The 21,911-nt window shown below is 42.9% G+C and overlaps 1 protein-coding gene and 1 non-coding gene across 2 annotated transcripts in view; one reads left to right on the top strand and one right to left on the bottom strand.

Annotated features, from left to right (window-relative positions):
• The window catches only part of LOC126336092 (uncharacterized), a 194,321-nt gene that overhangs the window by 103,135 nt on the left and 69,275 nt on the right, over positions 1-21,911 (bottom strand). The gene's annotated exons all lie outside the window — the stretch shown is intronic.
• Positions 17,775-17,849, top strand: Trnaw-cca (transfer RNA tryptophan (anticodon CCA)). The gene has a single exon. It is a non-coding gene; the product is annotated as a tRNA-Trp (tRNA).

Below are 21,911 nucleotides of genomic sequence, written 5' to 3'. Positions count from 1 at the left end.
TTCTCCTTTGGCTATTTATCTGCCCTCTTTGATTTTTGGCAGTCCCATCTTTTATTTGACTTGCAGCATTTACCCTTTCTTTTCAGCCCTTTTCTCCATACATCTTTACATTTATAGTACATTTGGTAATCTGAAACTCATGTAAGTACATTAGCATCCTGACATTGGTGTACATACATTTACAAAGATTTGTTACATTTAGAATAAAATAGTTTCAGCATAAGATACAGCACATTTACTGCAGATTGCTTTCTGATTGTACTTAGGTCACTCACTCCTAGGAACATACAGTTTCAGGTCCACAACGTTTCTTACACCAAAAGGTCTCTTGGATTTTGGGTAGATTTGGTAGTAAGTATTATTGTGTGGAATGTTCTGTATTATATACGGTCCATTGTAACTATATTTAAATTTGGAAATTTCATGGTTCAGTTCACTAGATTTTTCGTGGGTTTTTAAAAGAACATAATCCCCAATTTTAAATTTTGAAACTTTCAGGTTTTTATCGTGTCTTTTAGATCTAGATTCAGCTTTTTGCTTTGCCCTTTTTCTGACTATTTCTTTCTTTTGACTCAACCCCAAGCTTGTACAAGGCGGAAACTCTAGTTTTTCCTCAATTAAACTTTTACTTCTGCTGCCTAACAAAATTTCTTCCGTTGGGAACCCAGTAGTTTCATGATGTAAGGTATTGATGACATTCTCAAAGTCCAATATAACTCTGCCCCAGGCTCTGTGGTTATGACTGCAGTACGTTCTACACAATCTCCTAATTTCTCGCGTGTACCTTTCGACCAGGTTGCTAGCTGGATGGTAGGCTGAAACATATTTAACCTCCACACCATTTTGCTCCATTCCTTCTTTCCAAATTTTGGATATGAACTGGGGTGCATTATCAGATAGGACTGACTTGGGTTTCCCGATGGTTCTGATGTATTCGACGATCCTATTAAATACAGCTTTTGCCGTCGCCTTTTTCAAGGTAAAATTTTACAAACTTTGAGAATACTTCCAAAATTACTAAAATATATGCACAATTTCCCGAAGTCTTTGGGAGGGGACCATACAAATCTACTGATACTAATTTGCGGGTGTCCTCAGGCAATGTGCTTTGCATTGGACCTCTACTAGTTCTGTTCTGTACTTTGGCCCTTTGTCAGACATCACACGACTTAATTCGTTCATTTACCTTCTTACTGACACTACCAGCAATCACTATTACGTTATTCAGTTTATCCGAACATTTCTTTGGCCCACTATTCCCCAATTCTAAATGAAAATAGTATATGACATCAGTATCAAACTGGTGTGGCCAACATACTCTCAATTCCTCAGTGACTAAATCTTTCCTCCAATATAAAATGCCTTTAAAAATTTTGTAGTATTTCTTAATTTGAGGAAGCTGCACACTGTCAAAATTTATTTTCACAGATTTCCATGTGGGATCCTCATTTTGATGGTACCTCATATTTTTAACATATTTGCTCAATTTCCCTTTTTCCTGAAACCTCTTTCATATATCTTATCTGGAAAGTACCCTCTTCACCATTTTCATCGGGCACTTCACTCATACCATTAGGCAATCGAGATAAAGCATCTGCCACGTAATTCTCAATACCTTTAACATAGCAAATCTCATAATCAAACTGCTGTAGGTACAAAGCCCAACGAGTCAGCCTGCCATTAAGTAAACGACGATCTTTAAGAAAAGTTAAAGCTTTGTGGTCAGTATGTATGATGAGCTTATGGCCCCACAGATAATTCCTGAATTTCTTTAATCCCCATATAATGGCTAAAGCCTCCTTTTCCGATATAGTGTAGTTTCTCTCGTATTTTGCTAGAGTTCTGCTTGAAAACGCTATAGTCCCATGTTTGCTTTCTTTGCCACCACAGATTTCTCGGAAAACTTGTATACCAATCCCATAAGTACTACTGTCACTACTCATGTGGACAGGTTCTGTCAATATGGGGTGATGCAAAATATTGTCATCCAAAAGTTCACTTTTTAAATTTTCAAAATCTCTCATGCACCCTTTAGTCCAAACAAAAGCACTATTTTTCTTAAGTAGATTATTCAAATGAGGACTATTAAAAACTTGCCCCATGACGAATTTTCTATAGAACCCACATAAACCTAAAAAGGCTTTCAACTGTTTTCTATTTCTAGGAGCTGGACACCCTGCTATTGCACTTAACTTTTCCAGGTCCTTGCCAATACCGGTCGTAGTAATAATGTGCCCCAGAAACTGTATTTCCGACTTCACGAATTCACATTTCTTCCACTTAAGTGTCATGCCCCCTGCTTGTAGAGCAACAAAAACTTTCCGCAATAATTCACAATACTCTTGCCATTCCTCAGTAGCAATCAGTAAGTCATCTACATAAATGGTTAGCCGGGAACTCAATTATCTCCCTAATACAGAGTCCAGTGCCCTAATAAATACCGCCACAGAAGTGCTGAGCCCGAATGGCACTACTTTACACTGATAGTATTTCCCGGCGAATAGAAAAGCGGTATATTTACGGGATTCTTTGCTCAATGGGATTTGCCAGTATCCGGCGGTCATGTCCAGACTGCTTAAATACTTGACATTATAAAACTTTTGGAGCATTTCGTCCAGATTTTCAGGTCTGTCTATTTCCTTCTTTACAATTTTGTTCAAAGTCCTGGCGTCAATGACTACTTTTACTCCACCACCCCTTTTATTCACGATGACAAGTGGACTATTATATTCCCTGCTACTCCGTTAGATTACACCCCATTCTATCATTTTATCTATTTCCACTTGAACAGCCTGCCTCTTTGATATGGATACCGAAAACGGTCTTACAAAGAAAGGTTTATGCTCTAATGTCTCAATCTGGTATTCAAAGTTCTTAACTAGGCCAGGTTTGTCCGAAAATACGGTGCTATTACTTTATAAAAGATCAAGCAATTCTATTTTCTAATCAGGAGGTATCTCCTTCAAATTTTCCACAATTTCTTTAAAATCATGCCGCTGTCTGCCCCTCTCATCTGTTAACCTCTTGACATGATACATTTCATACATGTTTGTCAGACCATCATTCCCTTGGTCAATCTCCAACAATAAAGAATCTTAAATTTCATTCCTGAAGTGATATTTGTCCGGAATCAGCAGATAGGCACACATCATGCACTCGACTTATTAATATACATTTTCCGCTTATGATATTATTTACTCGTTCACTCATGATATTATTTGCTTGTTCGTATCAGATGCCTACCATCTAAACAATCTCCGAATCTTAACGCACATGATCTAGCACGATATCATGAATTTTCATCTTAAAAGGTTCCTCATCTTTGTCCATAAATGTGTCGACGCATGCGAGAGAAAGGCCACAGCTCAGAGGTTCATGTGAGGTGTTTATCGGGTTAATAATGATACACTGGCATCATATTCCACCAAAATTCTGCCCAGTTCCATAGCGGACGTATCAGACAATGGGAAGATCGCCAGACTCCCTCTTATTTACGTTTTACCCCTCCCTTTCATGGCTCTGCGATGAAGGTCAGAACCGCCACGCCCATCGAGGGAATTACGCTTTCTTACGGGTAACCGAGGGAAACCATTCAGATACTGACACTCAGAATAGATAAGAAAAGTCCTCAGGAGGTGGCATAAAGGACGTCAGTGACATCACCGCTTACCTTGGGACGTTGATTCCCACACATTTTGCTGTAGAAAACGGCAGTTCGCAGTGCTATGAGGTAACAGGACAACGTGCTTGACAGATTTCGATAATGGTGACAGTGCCCCCCCCCCCTTCACGCCCACCGGACGAATGAAATCCACTCTAGGGAAAAATTTTGTAGATGGCTGCACGTTCAGAGACTGTGAATAGTTACAATTGAAAGAAAACAGCCCTCGGTCACTATTTTTAACGGAGTACCCGGTTTTCAACACTGCTAGGAGTGTCTTCCTCAGAATTTCAATCAAAGAATGGTCTATAACATGGTCAGAGAATTATGACTAAAAACGTATGATACAGAGTATAAGTGCAGAATCATCGTGAAAGACTGACAGTACATATATGTCATTTATAAAATGATAAATATGTCAAAAGTGCATTAGTCACAAAGATATTTAAGATAAAAAATTGTGATGGCGAGCCAATAAGGGCTGCTCGTTACTAACGCGGTTACAGGTTGCAAACTGACTGTCCGTTTGCAATTAAATTCTGAGGAAGACACTCCTAGCAGTGTTGAAACCCGGTTAATTCTTTAAAATTAGTGTCCCAGGGCTGTTTTCTTTCAATTGCTGCTCTAGGGACATCGTGAGTCTGTAATTCTACTGAATTTGGAGTGTAGTGCGACGGCAGGTTTCGCACTGGTATACAGGGTGAAACCACCGGGGACAATTCAATAACATTCGACGAAATTTGAGAGCGATCCAAAGCAGTGTGTTTGTGCTTCTTCGCTTCGTCCTGTGGAGTGATCACGGAGGGGTGCAACATTAACATGCGCCTGAAAAAAACGGCGAAGGATCCCTTTAAGACCACCCAGTTCGAAAACACTCTCCGTGCCATAGATGCACCTTTGTTAAGGGTGTTAAAAACGTATCTGCCAGAGCTTCGACACTCATTCAGCCGTGTGGTGCCTCGCGGCTGCTGCAGCACCTGAGGGCAGGCAACCCCTTCGACACTCATACGAGGAGGTTGCCTGCCTTCTCAGGTAGCTCCTTCTAGCCTTCTCCTAGCGTCCGACTACCAGCGTCAGTGAAACTGACTGCAGCGATTCATGTAGGAACGAAGGCACAATGAAAGCAATTTCAGTAAAGAAAACGATGGTGCGAAATCTATTTCGCTCTGTCCGTTTAGGAGATTAGAGGCCGTAGATATGGCACATTGACTGATACCACTGTTCTCCACTGTTCCCAATGAAGAAAATACGAACGTACAGATCGTCAGACCCGCATTGTAATTGGATGGCAGGGTTCCTAGCAAGTAAATCAAAGACTGTCAATCTGAGTGCAAGAAAATTTTCAGACCTAAAGTAATTTCGGGTCTACCTCAGGGGAGTATTCCAGGACGATTACTGTTAACTACATACAGGGTGTTTAAAAAATGACCGCTATATTTGAAACAGCAATAAAAACTAAACGAGCAGCGATAGAAATACACCTTTTGTTGCAATATGCTTGGGACAACAGTACATTTTCAGGCGGAAAAACTTTCGAAATTACAGTAGTTACAATTTTCAACAACAGATGGCGCTGCAAGTGATGTGAAAGATATAGAAGACAACGCAGTCTGTGGGTGCGCCATTCTGTACATCGTCTTTCTGCTGTAAGCGTGTGCTGTTCACAACGTGCAAGTGTGCTGTGGACAACATGGTTTATTCCTTAGAACAGAGGAATTTTCTGGTGTTGGAATTCCACCGCCTAGAACACAGTGTTGTTGCAGCAAGACGAAGTTTTCAACAGAGGTTTGATGTAACCAAAGGACCGAAAAGCGATACAATAAAGGATCTGTTTGAAAAATTTCCAACGGACTGGGAACGTGACGGATGAACGTGCTGGAAAGGTAGGGCGACTGCGTACGGCAACCACAGAGGGCAACGCGCAGCTAGTGCAGCAGGTGATCCAACAGCGGCCTCGGGTTTCCGTTCGCCGTGTTGCAGCTGCGGTCTAAATGACGCCAACGTCAACGTATCGTCTCATGCGCCAGAGTTTACACCTCTATCCATACAAAATTCAAACGCGGCAACCCCTCAGCGCCGCTACCATTGCTGCACGAGAGACATTTGCTAACGATATAGTGCACAGGATTGACGACGGCGATATGCATGTGGGCAGCATTTGGTTTACTGACGAAGCTTATTTTTACCTGGACGGCTTCGTCAATAAACAGAACTGGCGCATATGGGGAACCGAAAAGCCCCATGTTGCAGTCCCATCGTCCCTGCATCCTCAAAAAGTACTGGTCTGGGCCGCCATTTCTTCCAAAGGCATCATTGGCCCATTTTTCAGATCCGAAACGATTACTGCATCACTCTATCTGGACATTCTTCGTGAATTTGTGGCGGTACAAACTGCCTTAGACGACACTGCGAACACCTCGTGGTTAATGCAAGATGGTGCCCAGCCACATCGCACAGCCGACGTCTTTAATTTCCTGAATGAATATTTCGATGATTGTGTGATTACTTTGGACCATGCGAAACATAACAGGAGGCGCCGTGGATTGGCCTCCCTATTCGCCAGATATGAACCCCTGTGACTTCTTTCTGTGGGGACACTTGAAAGACCAGGTGTACCGCCAGAATCCAGAAACAATTGAACAGCTGAAGCAGTACATCTCATCTGCATGTGAAGCCGTTCCGCCAGACACGTTGTCAAAGGTTTCGGGTAATTTCATTCAGAGACTACGCCATATTATTGCTACGCATGGTGGATATATAGAGTTTCCCAGACCGCAGCGCCATCTGTTGTTGACAATTGTAACTACTGTAATTTCGAAAGTTTGTCTGCCTGAAAATGTACTGTTGTCCCAAGCACATTGCAACAAACGGTGTATTTCTATCGCTGCTCGTTTAGTTTGTATTGCCGTTTCAAATATACCGGTCATTTTTGAAACACCCTGTGTATGACCGTGCACGGCTCGCGTTTGTCCCATTTATTGTTTGTCGTCTTCTACTACGGTACTGCCGCCTCGTTTTCTTATTCCATTTACTGGCGTCAATAACTTCCTGCTTTACTTGCCGGTAAGCGGCAGCAGCAGCGCGTATCGATAAGTGCACTGTTGTACCATCTCTGGAGCTACCGATAGTATCTCCGCGTCGTCGTGTGTCTGGCATTCAGTTGGAGACGCAGCAGCAGTGCTGTCGGGACGCAGCAGCAGTGGAGTCGGCGACGGAGCGCCGGTGAGGCGCCAACAGCCAGCGCTCGCCGACCGCTGGCGACACACGTGAACTGTCCGACGGAGGAAGATTGGAGCAGGACGACCGTTGGCTGGTCTTTCAGTTGGTCGACTTATCGGCAGACATATATTCGGTCCTTTCACCGTTTCCGGGGCTGGGCAGTTGGTCGGTTGGCGTGGAGCACCGAGGAAATCTCTGCGCCGCGTAGTTTTGCCGAGGCCGCCTGAGGCGTCCACCCGCGGTCTGAGTGTGTGGTGCTGTTCCCATTGCTACGAACGTCCATCGCTCACCGATCCTGGACACGAAAGTTGAGCTTTGACTTAATCAATCAGCAAGTCAAGACTGTTCACGTTGTGTCGTTTGGATTTCGCTGTCGGCTGTTGGGACATTCCCGCGAGCAACACCGTGTGTTTTCAAGTTGGAAAATTTTAGCCACCCTCCGGTGGAGTTTAACTGTACTTGGTTATTTTGAATTGAAGTGCACCAGCGGAATCTTCTGCCTTGTGGCCGTTAACGTTCCGGTTACCTGTTCTGGCCGTTGACTTAAATTCAGGCAGTGAATTTTCCTCATCGTGTTGTCACTGTCCAGCAGTGTGTGTAGTTTGACAGCTCAGTGCATGATTGGTTGTGGGCGCCAATAACTTCTACGTTGTTCCATTGAACTCTCTGTTGTGTGCTGGTCGGGTGGAGCGGAAGTTATCTTGTCGATGGGTCCGTTGACTGTCTGTCGGTTGGGTTGTCGTCGGATAGAGAATGGTTGGGCCGAATGACTGTCTCACCAAAGCGAGCGCTAGGGTTTGAATGCCAGGCCGACCCTCGGAAATTTCAGAGCGCCGTTGGGTGTACTGCATTTTCTTATTTGTTCTTGTTATTTCTATTTGTATGGCTTGTAGCCATTAAGGTTATTTTGCCCTTAAGGTGTAAGTCTGTTTGGGCCTTCAACCTAATTTGAAGAACTGTTTTAAGATAAGGCCTTTTGCCTTTTAAAACTTAATTTTGGTTTGAGTCTTAAGTGATGGGCCATCAGGCAATTTTTAAATTAAAGGTGTTTTGCTCTTAAGGTGGTAGACTGTTTGGGCCTTCAGCCTAATTAAAGAACCATTTTAAGATAAAGCCCTTTGCCTTTTAAAAATTTAATTTTGCTTTGAGTATTAAGAGATGTGCGTCCAGCCGATTTTTTTAAAAATTAAAGTCGTTTTGCTCTTAACGTGTGACATTGTTTGCGCCTTCAGACTAACTGAAAGAACTGATTTAAGATAAGGCCTTCTGCCTTTTTTGATTTCTGATTTTAATTTGAGTCTTAAGTTATTGGCTTTTAGCCGATTTTAAATGAAAGTGGTCTTGTGCTTCAGGCATGCGATTGTATGGCGCATTCAGCCGGTAATTAAGTTTCAAAAATTAATGCTTTTAAAAAAAATTCTTGGCTCTTGTAATGTTTGGTCAAATAAATAAAGTTGTATCTTCGAGTGTAACTGACAGCCGCTAATTTTGGCCCCTTTTCACAATTTAAACTACAAACTACCCGTCCTGTCCTGCGAGTTTAGCAGGGGGTCTCAATTTATGATTGACTGAGAGAATAACATCGGAAGCGCCATGAGATAGTTCGCGGATGACGCTGTTGTATAGAAAAGAAGTTACAGCGCGAGAAAACTGTTAAAAAACAATTCGCAGAATGACCTCTAGAGGATCGATGCTTGGTGCATGGGTTAATAGTTGACGCTCAACAGAGACAAATGTTGATGGCGTACAACAACTAGCCACAAACTGGTTTTATATTACTTTATTCACCGCTTTCGAATTTACACAGTTCACCATTACACGGCTTTCGTGCTTCCGTTAAAACATATGATGCTCTGGTTTACTGCTGAGCTGCCCCAGGATACACAATAATTCAGAGGTACAAACGTATAACAGAGGTGGCTGCGCTACAGATTTGTGGCAGAATGCAACTCGCGTGAAACGTCAATCTGGAACATATGTCATTGCAGTTTTCTTCCAACCAGTTCTATTCGCATAGATGTCTGTATTTTCACCATCACATACGTCGATCTGAATTACAAAAGTCTGCATTATGAAACACTTTGGTGAAAAAACGAATATCCATCGCATGTTTTGATTCACAACTTATGAAAACAAATACCAAATCTACAAAGTACTTGAATGAAATAAAGATATGGCATTATTGGTGAGAAGCATAAATTATTATTCTGTTAAACTCAAAAGTATTTTACATCAAATGTGAGGCATTAAATGCAGACAGACAAAGCTCAATATTTTTTTTTTTGGTTACGGCGTTACAAACTTAATTTACAAAACAATATAGAAACAAATGTGTGCAAGAAAGTATGTGAAATTCGTATGTGCTATTTTAACTGTGATAACGACAGTGAACTTAATTTATTAATAGCCTATTTAGTGTCATGAATAGCATTAAGTACTGTAGATACATACAGTATTATAAGATCAGTTACTTGCTCTGCTGGTTAGCACACTGGACTCGCATTCGGTAGGACGACGGTTCAATCCCGTCTCCGGCCATCCTGATTTAGGTTTCCCGTGATTTCCCTAAATCGCTTCAGGCAGATGCCGGGATGGTTCCTTTGAAAGGGCACGGCCGATTTTCTTCCCAAACCTTCCCTAACCCGAGCTTGCGCTCCGTCTCTAATGACCTCGTTGTCGACGGGACGTTAAACACTAACCACCACCACCACTTGCTCTGCAGGCAGATGTACGATCATTATTTACATTTGTCCGCAGCTCGCGGGCTAGTGGCTAGAGTTGCTGCCTCTGGATCACGGGGTCCCGGGTTCGATTCCCGGCTTAGTTTCTCTGTTAGGGGACTGGGTGTTTGTGTTTTACTCTTCAATTCCTCATCGTAATCTTTCGTGACAGTCGCGTGATTCTGCTGTGTAACAAATTGGAATAAATAAAAATTTTGACTTTGTACGGGCGCTGATTGCCACGTAATTGAGTGCCCCCTCCCCTCTCCAGCCGAACATCATCATCATCATCATGATCATCATCATCACACATTATTTATATTTGTAGAAGTTTTTCAGGAAAGGATTGTTAGCCAACTCAGTCTGCTCATTAATGATATTATCAGGAAGTATGTTTGTGTGTGTATGTGTGTGTGTGTGTGTGTGTGTGTGTGTGTGTGTGAACTATATTCTCTGGCAGATTCATTGTTACTCTGTTTTATGCTAAATTTAGTACTTGCATGTTGCTGTCAATGTTTCTCCCTGAATGTTTTTTTCTCCATTGTGTGGTAGATTGCAAAATTTAATTTGTTCAACTGTCCAAGCATTAAACCATCCAGGCGGCCTTTGCATCTTGTCTCAAAACTTCTGCCTGGCTGACCAGAGTATAATTATGAGCACGAATCACATTGGAGCTTATACATATTTGTGATTTACTGTAGAGACCTCGGAAATCCAAACCGACGTATGTGATGGTGAAAATACAAACGTCTTTGTGAATGAAGCTCGTTGGAAGAATATTGCAATAACAAATGCTCCAGATGCACATTTTACTCAGATTCCATTCTGACATAAATGTATAGCGCAACCATCTTTGTTACACGTTTGTAACTCTGAATTATTGTTTAAACTCGGGCAACTCATCTATAAACCAATGCATCATATGTTTTGACGAAAGCATGAAAGCCGTCTAATGGTGAATAGTGTAAATTCTAAGCCGGTAACGGTACTTTTTGAATAAAGCCTAAAACCAGTTTGTGATTTATTTCTGTACACAAATTTATTTCGTATAACAACCCCGGTCCCCAATGATGTTTTTGACAAAGTAGCTAGCCAGAAATATAATGTATTGGTCATGAATACGCAGGAAGACCGTTACTGTATGATCACATTTTCGCCGAACGATCAGTAGAAGAAACAACACACGTTAAATATCTTATAGCAAGTGTACAGAGCGATTTAAAGCTTAACGACCATGTAAACCTTATCGCAGGATAAACAGATGACAGATTCATTGGGAGAACGTCTCAGTACAAGTAGTCCACCCAAGAAGTGGTCAATCTGGAAGCCTTACTATATACGAGTCGGCCGGCCGCGGTGGTCTAGCGGTTCTAGGCGCTCAGTCTGGAACCGCGGGACTGCTACGGTCGCAGGTTCGAATCCTGTCTCGGGCATGGATGTGTGTGATGTCCTTAGGTTAGTTAGGTTTAAGTAGTTCTAAGTTCTAGGGGACTGATAACCACAGATGTTAAGTCCCATAGTGCTCAGAGCCATTTGAACCATTTATATACGAGTCGAATTGATACAGGAAACAGAGAAAATTCGAAAATCGTTTCATAACAGTTTCGTTTAGTGTGCGAGAAAGCATCACGATGAAGTTCAGAGAACACCAATGACAGTCGGTACGAGAGAGGACTTGTGCATCACAGTGTAATATAAAATTCAGAAAGCTTGCGTTGCTAGATGAGTCAACCATTATGTTCATTACTCCCATTTATATCTTGTGGAAAGAAATAACTGTTCTTCCCACATATGATTCGAGAGTGGAATATAAGAGCGGGACGTGAAAGTCGCTGGTGAAGTATAGGTGTAGATACACGTGTAGGACTCTTAAAGATATCTGATTCCTGGATTACGCCATAGTTGCGACGTGATTTAGTGGAGTAGATGAGGGGAGAAGAGACAAGAGCTTCACCCGCTAAAGATGAGTAAACTGGCTTGTACTGCGATTGCAAACGCAGACGGCAGACAAATGCCTGGGCGTCACCAATTTGGGGCGGTTAAATGCCCCGGCGAGCACAATGACAGGGCTGTACAAGGAGCCTAATCGAAAGGCGCGCTATCGGCTCCGACCCGAAGCCATTGTGTACGGAATCAGGAGGATTGTCAGACACAATAGCCCGCGCGCGACCGGCCGGCTTACGTCAGTTGGCACTGCCCTTTGTGTGCGCTATTGAAATCGCCATAGACAGACCGGTGCGGCACCATAAAATAAGGCCGCAGCGTATTAGTAATACTTGGGCGGAAAGGAGCTCGTCGAGTACTGGCATTACAAGATTGTTCGTGTGGCGAGAGAAAATTTACGCACTGTTGAAAATGAGTTTTTCGTGAGAACGGAAATATTTATGCTGATTTGTATGCCCGTCGTATTCATTCATTCTAAGATTCTACGTTTTGGCTGTAGCACTGTTCCCTCTGGAGTCTTGAGATGGTTGCAGGCAATCGAAAGATGCAGCTTTAGGAGGGGCTTTTAAATGAAAACCACTCAAGTTTTTCAAGGGTGCTCGTTGTCAACAACGTCCGGAGACATTTTTAGTAAAGCGCATAATTCAACAGAGCTGGAGTTTTACAGTTTCCTCTTCATTTAGGGAACACCTACCGTTAAGTTTATAATACTGTGGAGTTTTCAGTAACGGATTATTCTCTCTCGTTGCAACGCTTAGACTGCTAATACGTGAGGCGCAGAATCTATTCATACCTGGAGATTTTCAACACTTCTTAAAATATGAGGAGTCACTGTAACGTGTACGGCAGAGAGTACTGTACATTATCCCACATACTAATATTGTTGGACTCCCCATATAGTCATTTTTCTACAGCTGCAGTTAAAAGTTTTCAACATTCCGTGACATACATTCACGAATCGCATTTATAATTAAATAAATTATATCTTTAGAGTCGCAGTTGCATGTCATAAACTCTTGATGATGACATTTCATCGTATGGGTAAAGAGCTAGAAGATGGGAAGGAAGAGAGAGGAAAAGACTCATTGAAGGACGGAAAAGCGAAGGGGCTAGGATTATGTGGTGTCAAATGGTAAGAGAAGTACATCTTAATTAAAGAAAGATCTGTAGAACAAAGCGGGCAATGTTTTGACTCCAAATACACACTTAATCGACGAAGTAGTCTCGTCTTTGCTCCGGTAAGGACATTTGTAACATACTAGTTTGCGGAAAGTAAGTTACAAAGTGAAGCCCTGAAGAAGTATGTGCCGAGAAAGTGGATTACTAAAGGGAAGACCACCGTGTTTTCGTTAACAAAATTCGAAAAAATACCGAGAAAACACAGCAGAGATTGTTGCATTTTCGGCTCAAAAAGCAACCAGATGTGTCGACAGACAAAAGGTAGTAGAAATTCTTTCGCCTATAAAAAATGGATGCCGCGCGGGATTAGCCGAGCGGCCTGCGGCGCTGCAGCCATGGTCTGTACGGCTGGTCCCGGCGGAGGTTCGAGTCTTCCCTCGGGCATGGGTGTGTGTGTTTGTCCTTAGGATAATTTAGTTAAAGTTGTGTAAGCTGATGGGCTGATGACCTTAGCAGTTGAGTCCCAGAGGATTTCACACACATTTGAACATTTTTGAACACATAAAAAATGGATGCGTAAAGAACGCAATAACTTTCATCATAATACAGATCTTCGCAAATTCATGTGCTATGTAAAATAGGTTAGCAGGTCCAAGGCTTCTATTCACTAATTGGTAGACCAGTATGAAGCGGCAATCGAAGGCAACAGAAGGAAAGCTGAAGTTTTAAATTTTGAACTTAAAGATTATTCGCAGAAGAGGCTCGTACATACATACATACAGCAGTGTGACCGTCGCACAACATCCCGTATGATGGACACAGAAATAGATGCCTCAGAGGTGGAAAAGAAGCTGAAGAAGTTGAGAAAAAAGTCCGTTTGCAGATCCACACGGAATCTCAGTTAGGTTTTACGGAGAATATTCTTCGGCACTGGCCCCATACTTAGCTTCCATTTACTGCGAATCTCTCGTCCAGGGGAAGTTACAAGTGACTGGAAAAGAAGTGCACATTATTCCCGTATAAACAAATTCTGAAAGAGCGGATCCGTAAAATTAGGGACGTATCTCCTGTAGTCGGTTTGCTGCAGAATTCTTAAAGGTATTTTAAGGGCAAATGTGCAGGTAATAAACTTCACTGTGAAAGAAAAGGTACTATACATAAATCAAAACGGATTTAGAAAACATCTTTCGTGCGAAGCTCAGCTTGCTCTTCTCTTAGTTCCTTGCGAACCACAGACGAAGGGCAGCATAATCCTAAATTTACCCGAACCGTTTGAGAAACTGCCAAACTTCAGACTATTAACAAAGAACGAATCATGTGAAATAGATTCTCAAATATGACAGTGGCTCGAAGACGTCCGTTAGGCTGGATGGCGAGTATTGCCGGAGACAAATGTATCGTCAGGACAACCGCAGGGAACTGTGATGGGACCGCTCTTCTTCACTGTACAGGTAAGAATGGATAATTTTCACAGAAGCTCGAAATTTAGTTCTGAAATCAATGCGAGAGGCTTTTAATAGTTTCCACAATAAAACATTGTCTCAAAATATGGTAGAAAACCCAAAGAGATTCTGGTCGTATGTAAAGTACACCAGTGGCAAAAAACAGTCAATACCATCACTGCGCGATAGTAATGGAAATGTTATCAACGATGGTGCCACTAAAGCAGAGATACTAAACACAGTTTTCCGTAATTCCTTCACGTAAGAAGACGAAGTAAATATTCCAGAAATCTAAACCAGAACAGCTGGTAGCATGAATGACCTAATAGTAGATATCTTAGGTGTTGCGAAACAACTCAAATCACAGATGGTATACCAGTCGGGTTCCTTTCAGACTATGCAGACACAATAGCGCCTTTCTTAGCAATCATATACAACCGCTCACTTGACTAAAGGTATGTTCCTAAAGATTGGAAAGTAGCACACGTCACACTAATATTCAAGAAAGGAAACAGGAGTAACCCATTGAATTACAGACCGATATCACTGACCTTATTTTGCAGTAGAATTTTGGAGCATATCCTGTACTCCAACATTATGAATCACCTTGAAGAAAATGACTTATTGATACGTAACCAACAGGGATTCCGAAAATATCGTTCTTGGGCAACAGCGCTAGATATTTATTGCCATGAAGTAATGAGTACGGTCGACAAGGGATCTCAGATTGATTCCATATTCCTAGATTTCCAGAAGGCTTTTGATACCGTTCCTCACAGGCGACTACTAATCAAATTGTGTGCATATGGAGTATCTTCTCAGTTGTGTGACTGGATTCGTGATTTCCTCTCAGAGAGGTCACAGTTCATAGTGATAGATCATCGAACAGAAGTGATATCTGGCGTTCCGCAAGGTAGTATCATAGGCCCTCTGCTGTTCCTGATTCATATACATGATCTAGGTGATAATCTGAGCAGCCGCCTTCGATTGTTTGCAGATGACGCTGTAATTTACCATATAGTAAAATCATCAGACGATCAATTGCAAATACAAAACGATCTAGAGAGAATGTCTGTATGGTGCGAAAAGTGGCAATTAGCACTAAACAAAGAACAGTGTGAGGTCATCCACATGGGTACTAAAAGAAATTAGATAAATTTTGGGTATATGATAAATCGGACAAATCTAAGGGCTATCAATTCAACTAAATAGCTAGGAATTACAATTACGAGTAACTTAAATTGGGAAGACCACATAGATAAAATTGTTGGGAAGGCGAAACAAAGGCTTCGCTTTGTTGGCAGAACACTTAGAAGATGCGGCGAACCCACTGAAGAGACAGCTTACATTACACTTGTCCGTCCTCTTCTGGAATGCTGCTGCGGGGTGTGGGATCATTACCAGGTAGGGTTGACGGAGCACATCGAAAAAGTGGAAGGAAGTGCAGCTCGTTTAGTGTTATGGTGCAATAGGTGTGACAGTGTCACTGATATGATACGCGAGTTGGGGTGGCAGTCTCTGAAACAAAGGCGGTTTTCTTTCCGGCGTGATCTATGTACGAAATTTCAATCAGCAACTTTCTCTGCCGAATGTGAAAATATTTTGTTGACACCGCGCTAGGTAGGGAGAAATGGTCATAATAATAAAATAAGACGAATCAGAGCTCCAACGGAAATATTTAGGTGCTCCATTCCCCACGTGCCAATTGAGAGTGGAGTGGTAGAGAAGTAGTGTGAAAAAGGTTCGATGAACTCTCTGACAGGCACTTAAGTGTGAATTGCAGAGTAACCATATAGACGTAGATGTAGAAGAGCCTGACAGGCAGACTAAGTACCAATCTGCGATTGTTTGGTACCCACCGCCGTACACTGCATGGTGGTGGCTTGCGGAGTATGTTTGTAGATGTAGATATAGATGTAGACGAGCGTTCTAGAGCTGGTAGTCACAAGAAGGGAACCAGCAGTACTCTGGTATCTCAGAACTGCAAGGTAAAACATCAAATAGCTAGTCACATGGCCAAAGAAGTTTTCAGTATGAAATACAAAAATATCGTGAAACGTAAAATTTTATGCGGAGAAATAAGTGACGAAATTACAGAGACCATCATGTCATGGTGCGCAACTAAAGGAGCGGTGTAGTACAGCGAAAAAACGAGAAAAGCCGAGAGAGTGGAAGAAACACACGCACACGCACACACACACACAGACACACATACACACTCGCACACACACACACACACACAAACACACACACACACACACACACACACAATCACACACACACACACACACACACACACACACACACAGAGAGAGAGAGAGAGAGAGAGAGAGAGAGAGAGAGAGAGAGACGGGTGCACGAACGCGTCGTAACTCAAAAGAGACCACTTCTACAGCAAGCAGAATCTCGAACTGCGTGACTCTTTCGGGCGTGTTGGATTTGTTGCTGACGCGGTGTTATCCGCTTTTTTCGGCTCTGTAGTTTGACTGCGTGACACGGGCGCCATATGGTGACACAGCAGTGCATGAGCGACGCGGTGTGAAACGCGAAGCTACTGCAAATCGCAGTTTATGTCATCTGTCGTGGTTTAACGCGCAGTATTTGAAATGATGGCATCTGCCTCGCTGCGTGCGCGACATTTCGGTGTCGCGTCGCGTGTCACGTGTGGATATTTGCTTCGTGCTGCTGAATACGCGACGTAGCTAAACGGCGCGAATAATTCGCAGGAAAGTGATGTGGAAACGACGTGCAATTTGTAACATACGGTTTGGCTCTTGAAGGTATGCACTACAGAAACAAATTTCTCTTTTGCCGTAAAATTATTCTCAGAAATATATTCTTGTTAGAACACTTGTTTCAGTATACACTACCGGGAAAAAGAATTAGCACACCTAGAAAGACGACGTCGATATAGATCCGATGACGGCATATGCCAGCTGGGAGACGTCGGTTTGCAGTAGGGTTTTGGAGCATATACTGTATTCAAAAATTATGAATCACCTCGAAGGGAACGACCTATTGATACGTAATCAGCATGGTTCCAGAAAACATCGTTCTTGTGCAACGTAGTTAGCTCTTTATTTGCACGAATTAATGGCTGCTATCGACAGGGGATCTCAAGTTGATTCCGTATTTCTAGATTTCCGGAAAGCTTTTGACACCGTTCCTCACAAGCGACTTCTAATCAAGCTACGGGCCTATGGCGTATCGTCTCAGTTGTGCGACTGGATTCGTGATTTCCTGTCAGGAAGGTCGTAGTTCGTAGTAATAGACGGCAAATCATCGAGTAAAACTGAAGTGATATCAGGTGTTCCCCAGGGAAGCGTCCTGGGACCTCTGCTGTTCCTGATCTATATAAATGAGTTGGGTGACAATCGGAGCAGTTCTCTTAGGTTGTTCGCAGATGATGCTGTAATTTACCGTCTAGTAAGGTCATCCGAAGACCAGTGTCAGTTGCAAAGCGATTTAGAAAAGATTACTGTATGGTGTGGCAGGTGGCAGTTGACGGTAAATAACGAAAAGTGTGAAGTGATCCACATGAGTTACAAAAGATATCCGTTGCAATTCGATTACTCGATAAATAGTACAATTCTCAAGGCTGTCAATTCAACTAAGTACCTGGGTGTTAAAATTACGAACAACTTCAGTTGGAAAGACCACATAGAGTCGTGCTTCGGTAGCTCAGTTGGTAGAGCACTTGCCCGCCAAAGGCAAAGGTCCCGAGTTCGAGTCTCGGTCGGGCACACAGTTTTAATCTGCCAGGAAGTTTCATATCAGCGCACACTCCGCTGCAGAGTGAAAATCTCATTCTGGAAACATCCCCCAGGCTGTGGCTAAGCCATGTCTCCACAATATCCTTTGTTTCAGGAGTGCTAGTTCTGCATGTTCCGCAGAAGAGCTTCTGTAAAGTTTTGAAGGTAGGAGACGGATACTGGCAGAAGTAAAGCTGTGAGTACCGGGCGTGAGTCGTGCTTCGGTAGCTCAGTTGGTAGAGCACTTGCCCGCGAAAGGCAAAGGTCCCGAGTTCGAGTCTCGGTCGGGCACACAGTTTTAATCTGCCAGGAAGTTTCATATCAGCGCACACTCCGCTGCAGAGTGAAAATCTCATTCTGAAAACATCCCCCAGGCTGTGGCTAAGCCATGTCTCCACAATATCCTTTGTTTCAGGAGTGCTAGTTCTGCATGTTTCGCAGAAGAGCTTCTGTAAAGTTTGGAAGGTAGGAGACGGATACTGGCAGAAGTAAAGCTGTGAGTACCGGGCGTGAGTCGTGCTTCGGTAGCTCAGTTGGTAGAGCACTTGCCTGCGAAAGGCAAAGGTCCCGAGTTCGAGTCTCGGTCGGGCACACAGTTTTAATCTGCCAGGAAGTTTCATATCAGCGCACACTCCGCTGCAGAGTGAAAATCTCATTCTGGAAATATCCCCCAGGCTGTTGCTAAGCCATGTCTCCACAATATCCTTTGTTTCAGGAGTGCTAGTTCTGCATGTTTCGCAGAAGAGCTTCTGTAAAGTTTGGAAGGTAGGAGACGGATACTGGCAGAAGTAAAGCTGTGAGTACCGGGCGTGAGTCGTGCTTCGGTAGCTCAGTTGGTAGAGCACTTGCCCGCGAAAGGCAAAGGTCCCGAGTTCGAGTCTCGGTCGGGCACACAGTTTTAATCTGCCAGGAAGTTTCATATCAGCGCACACTCCGCTGCAGAGTGAAAATCTCATTCTTCCAATGAATCTCAGTCTGAAATCTGCTCTACCGAAGATTAATTTTATATGGTCACTCCATTTTAAATCACTCCTAAGCCTACTCCCAGATAATTTATGGAATTAACTGCTTCCAGTTGCTGACTTGCTATATTGTAGCTAAATGATAAAGTATCTTTCTTTCTATGTATTCGCAGTACATTACACTTGTCTACATTGAGATTCAATTGCCATTACCTGCATCATGCGTCAATTCGTTGCAGATCCTCCTGCATTTCAGTACAATTTTCCTTATTTTCCTTGTTAGAACCTCTCGACATACCACAGCACCATCCGGAAAAGGCCTAGTGAACTTCCGATGTAATACACAAGGTCATTTATGTATATGCAGTGCGTTCATGCAAGACACAGTAGCCGCACCCCAGGCCTTTTGATCTGAGGTACGATAAGCTACAGCTCCCGTTCATCTTTGGCTATTCTGCAGAGGACGTTAACCAAAGCTCGGTACGTGCACAGTGTTCTTAGACCATTCTTTTGCCGTTCTTCCATCGGGAAGGCGGTGTGTCTTTCCAACAGGATAATGCTCGCCCACACACTGCCCGTGAAACTCAACGTGCTCAGCAAGACGTGAAGCTACTTTCCTGGCCAGCACGGTCTCTGGACTTGTCTGCAATCGAGCGCGTGTAGGATATGATGGGACGAGAAGTGACTAATGCGACTCGGCAACCAACAAATAGAACTATGTGGTGTAGCATATCCTAGGACAGTGTTTGCCATCTGTACGACTGAATGTGTTACGGCGTTAAGTCAGCGCCGGCACGCCAGTCAGTAACGAAAGAGAAGAGACGGACGTGAGATGTGAGTTAACGAGTATTTAAGTATATGGCCGAAAGGGTCAGCCTTGAAGAATTGTGAAACGAACATCTTCGCCACGAGATGGGGAAACCGTCTATTGTGAAGAATGAGGCCTAAGGGCTGTAGTGTCCAAGTGAGACAGACGAGAACCTACGTCACAAGGAAACCCAATAGAAGCCCTTTGTGGTCCAGGAGATGTAGCAGTGTTAAATATGGTGGACCTAAGATCGGCTATAAAGGGAAACATTTATGGAAACTACTTAATTCTGTAGTAATGCAGTTATTTCACTCTACCACACTTCATAAATTTTCATAGTGATCTCAACCAAACTTGAATGTTGATCATATCTACAACAGTTTAGGATTTACTATTAAAGTCAAATTAAGATGTTATGTAACAAAGACCTGTAGGCTGAAATCAGAACGCTTCTGTCGATATTGACAACCGATATTTCATATAGAAGAGCATCGTTAAAATGAGAAACGTTGTAAATATCAACTCTCTAACTTTATTTGTTTAAAAGGTAAAATAAATTTAAATTATCAATATTTTCAAAAAAATGGCTCTGAGCACTATGGGACTCAACATCTTAGGTCATAAGTCCCCTAGAACTTAGAACTACTAAAACCTAACTAAACTAAGGACATCACAAACATCCATGCGCGAGGCAGGATTCGAACCTGCGATCGTAGCAGTTCCGCGGTTCCGGACTGCAGCACCAGAACCGCACAGCCACCGCGGCCGGCCAATATTTTCAGTTAAGCACCATCTTTTCCTCCACACAAAACACATTGAACGATGACAGCATGACACCTTACTGAATCATTAGGTAATAGAATATTTGTTGTAAAGTTTTGTGCATAATAGTTAGTGTTGTTCTTTATTTATTTATCAGAAAGCACATTGGTGCAAAGCTACTGGCCGTGACATTCAAAGTTAAGAAGGAAATTTTATTGGTTTTATGGAAAAGAATTTAACGTTTGTTATGTAATGGATATTATTGTTACTTTATTTAGAACGTGAAAGAGGTCAAGTTTTGATTATTTGAATACCTTAAACTGTAAAATAACGTAGAATAAGCTGTAGCCAATGAGATGGACGGCTTCAGGAAGGCGAACTGCCCCTGTCAGTTGAGCGACGGCGCTCGGCACCCCGGAAGCGTGGCCGGAAACGGGTAGAGGGACAGAATGCTGGCGCAGTTCGGCTGGAGACACCAAAGGGTACAGTTCGGAGTGGGACGCAGAAGCTGACGGTCGGTCTTTAGGCAGTTAGGAAGTGAAACGACTTTGAAAATTTCGTGTTGTATGTTATCGCGGGACTGAGTGGTGAGCAGCAGCGCGCCTGGTGTGAACTCTAACGTTTTGCGTAGATAACTTGCAAATCGCGATGGCATTGTGAGTGATCGAACTGTGTCAAATGGATATGCTCTCGAGTGTAACAGTAACTCTAAATAGGACCACTTTCGCTATTAGCTTGCTTTCTGAATAAAAATTACTCTAACCAAATAGTATTTGTGTGGCCTACATCATTTATGGGTCGTTAATTTAGTTCCCGATATTATTATTACTGTTATTACATGTTATGTTAGCTTTGTATTTTGCAAACTTGTCATCAGCCAACCAATTTACCCAAAGGATCACAAATGTCTAATTTAGGACGTGTAATGCGACACGTGCGGTTCCACCACTAGACGAGTTTGAGCCAAGACATTTCAGCGAAGAGGAACCGCATGTGAGCCAGAACATCTTTGGGCTGTTAGCTCGCAGAGAGGAAGTCAGTCGGCCGCTGTGGCCGAGCGATTCTAGGACCTTCAGTCCGGAAACGCGCTGCTGCTACGGTCGCAGGCTCGAATCCTGCCTCCACCACGGATGTGTGTGGTTAGGTTAGTTAGGTTTAAGTAGTTCTAAGTTCTAGGGGACTGATGAACTCAGATGTTAAGTCCCACAGTGCTTAGAACCTTTTGAACGATATGAGAGGAAGTCAGCCAATGACGATACGCCACAGCAGCGACCCCTACATGAAGAGGACATAACCACCGTTCCCGAATGGTAGCACTCAATTCTATAGCAGCTTCAACGTTAGCCACTTCGTTAGTACTCTCTACGTAGCACAGACTTGTGTTGTTAGTCTGTTCTGAAGTAGACTGCTTATTTTGTATATCGCCCTTTGCCTGCTAGACATCTTTCAAAGTTAAGTATTGCATCTTGTGTTATTTTAATAAAACTCATGAATACGATTTGTTTGATTTTTCGTCTAGCTA

This window comes from Schistocerca gregaria, chromosome 2, assembly GCF_023897955.1.
Source record: "Schistocerca gregaria isolate iqSchGreg1 chromosome 2, iqSchGreg1.2, whole genome shotgun sequence".
NCBI classification, from domain to species: domain Eukaryota; kingdom Metazoa; phylum Arthropoda; class Insecta; order Orthoptera; family Acrididae; genus Schistocerca; species Schistocerca gregaria.
The sequence above is the reverse complement of the archived record's forward strand: the minus strand, read 5'-3'. Positions and strand labels throughout refer to the sequence as shown.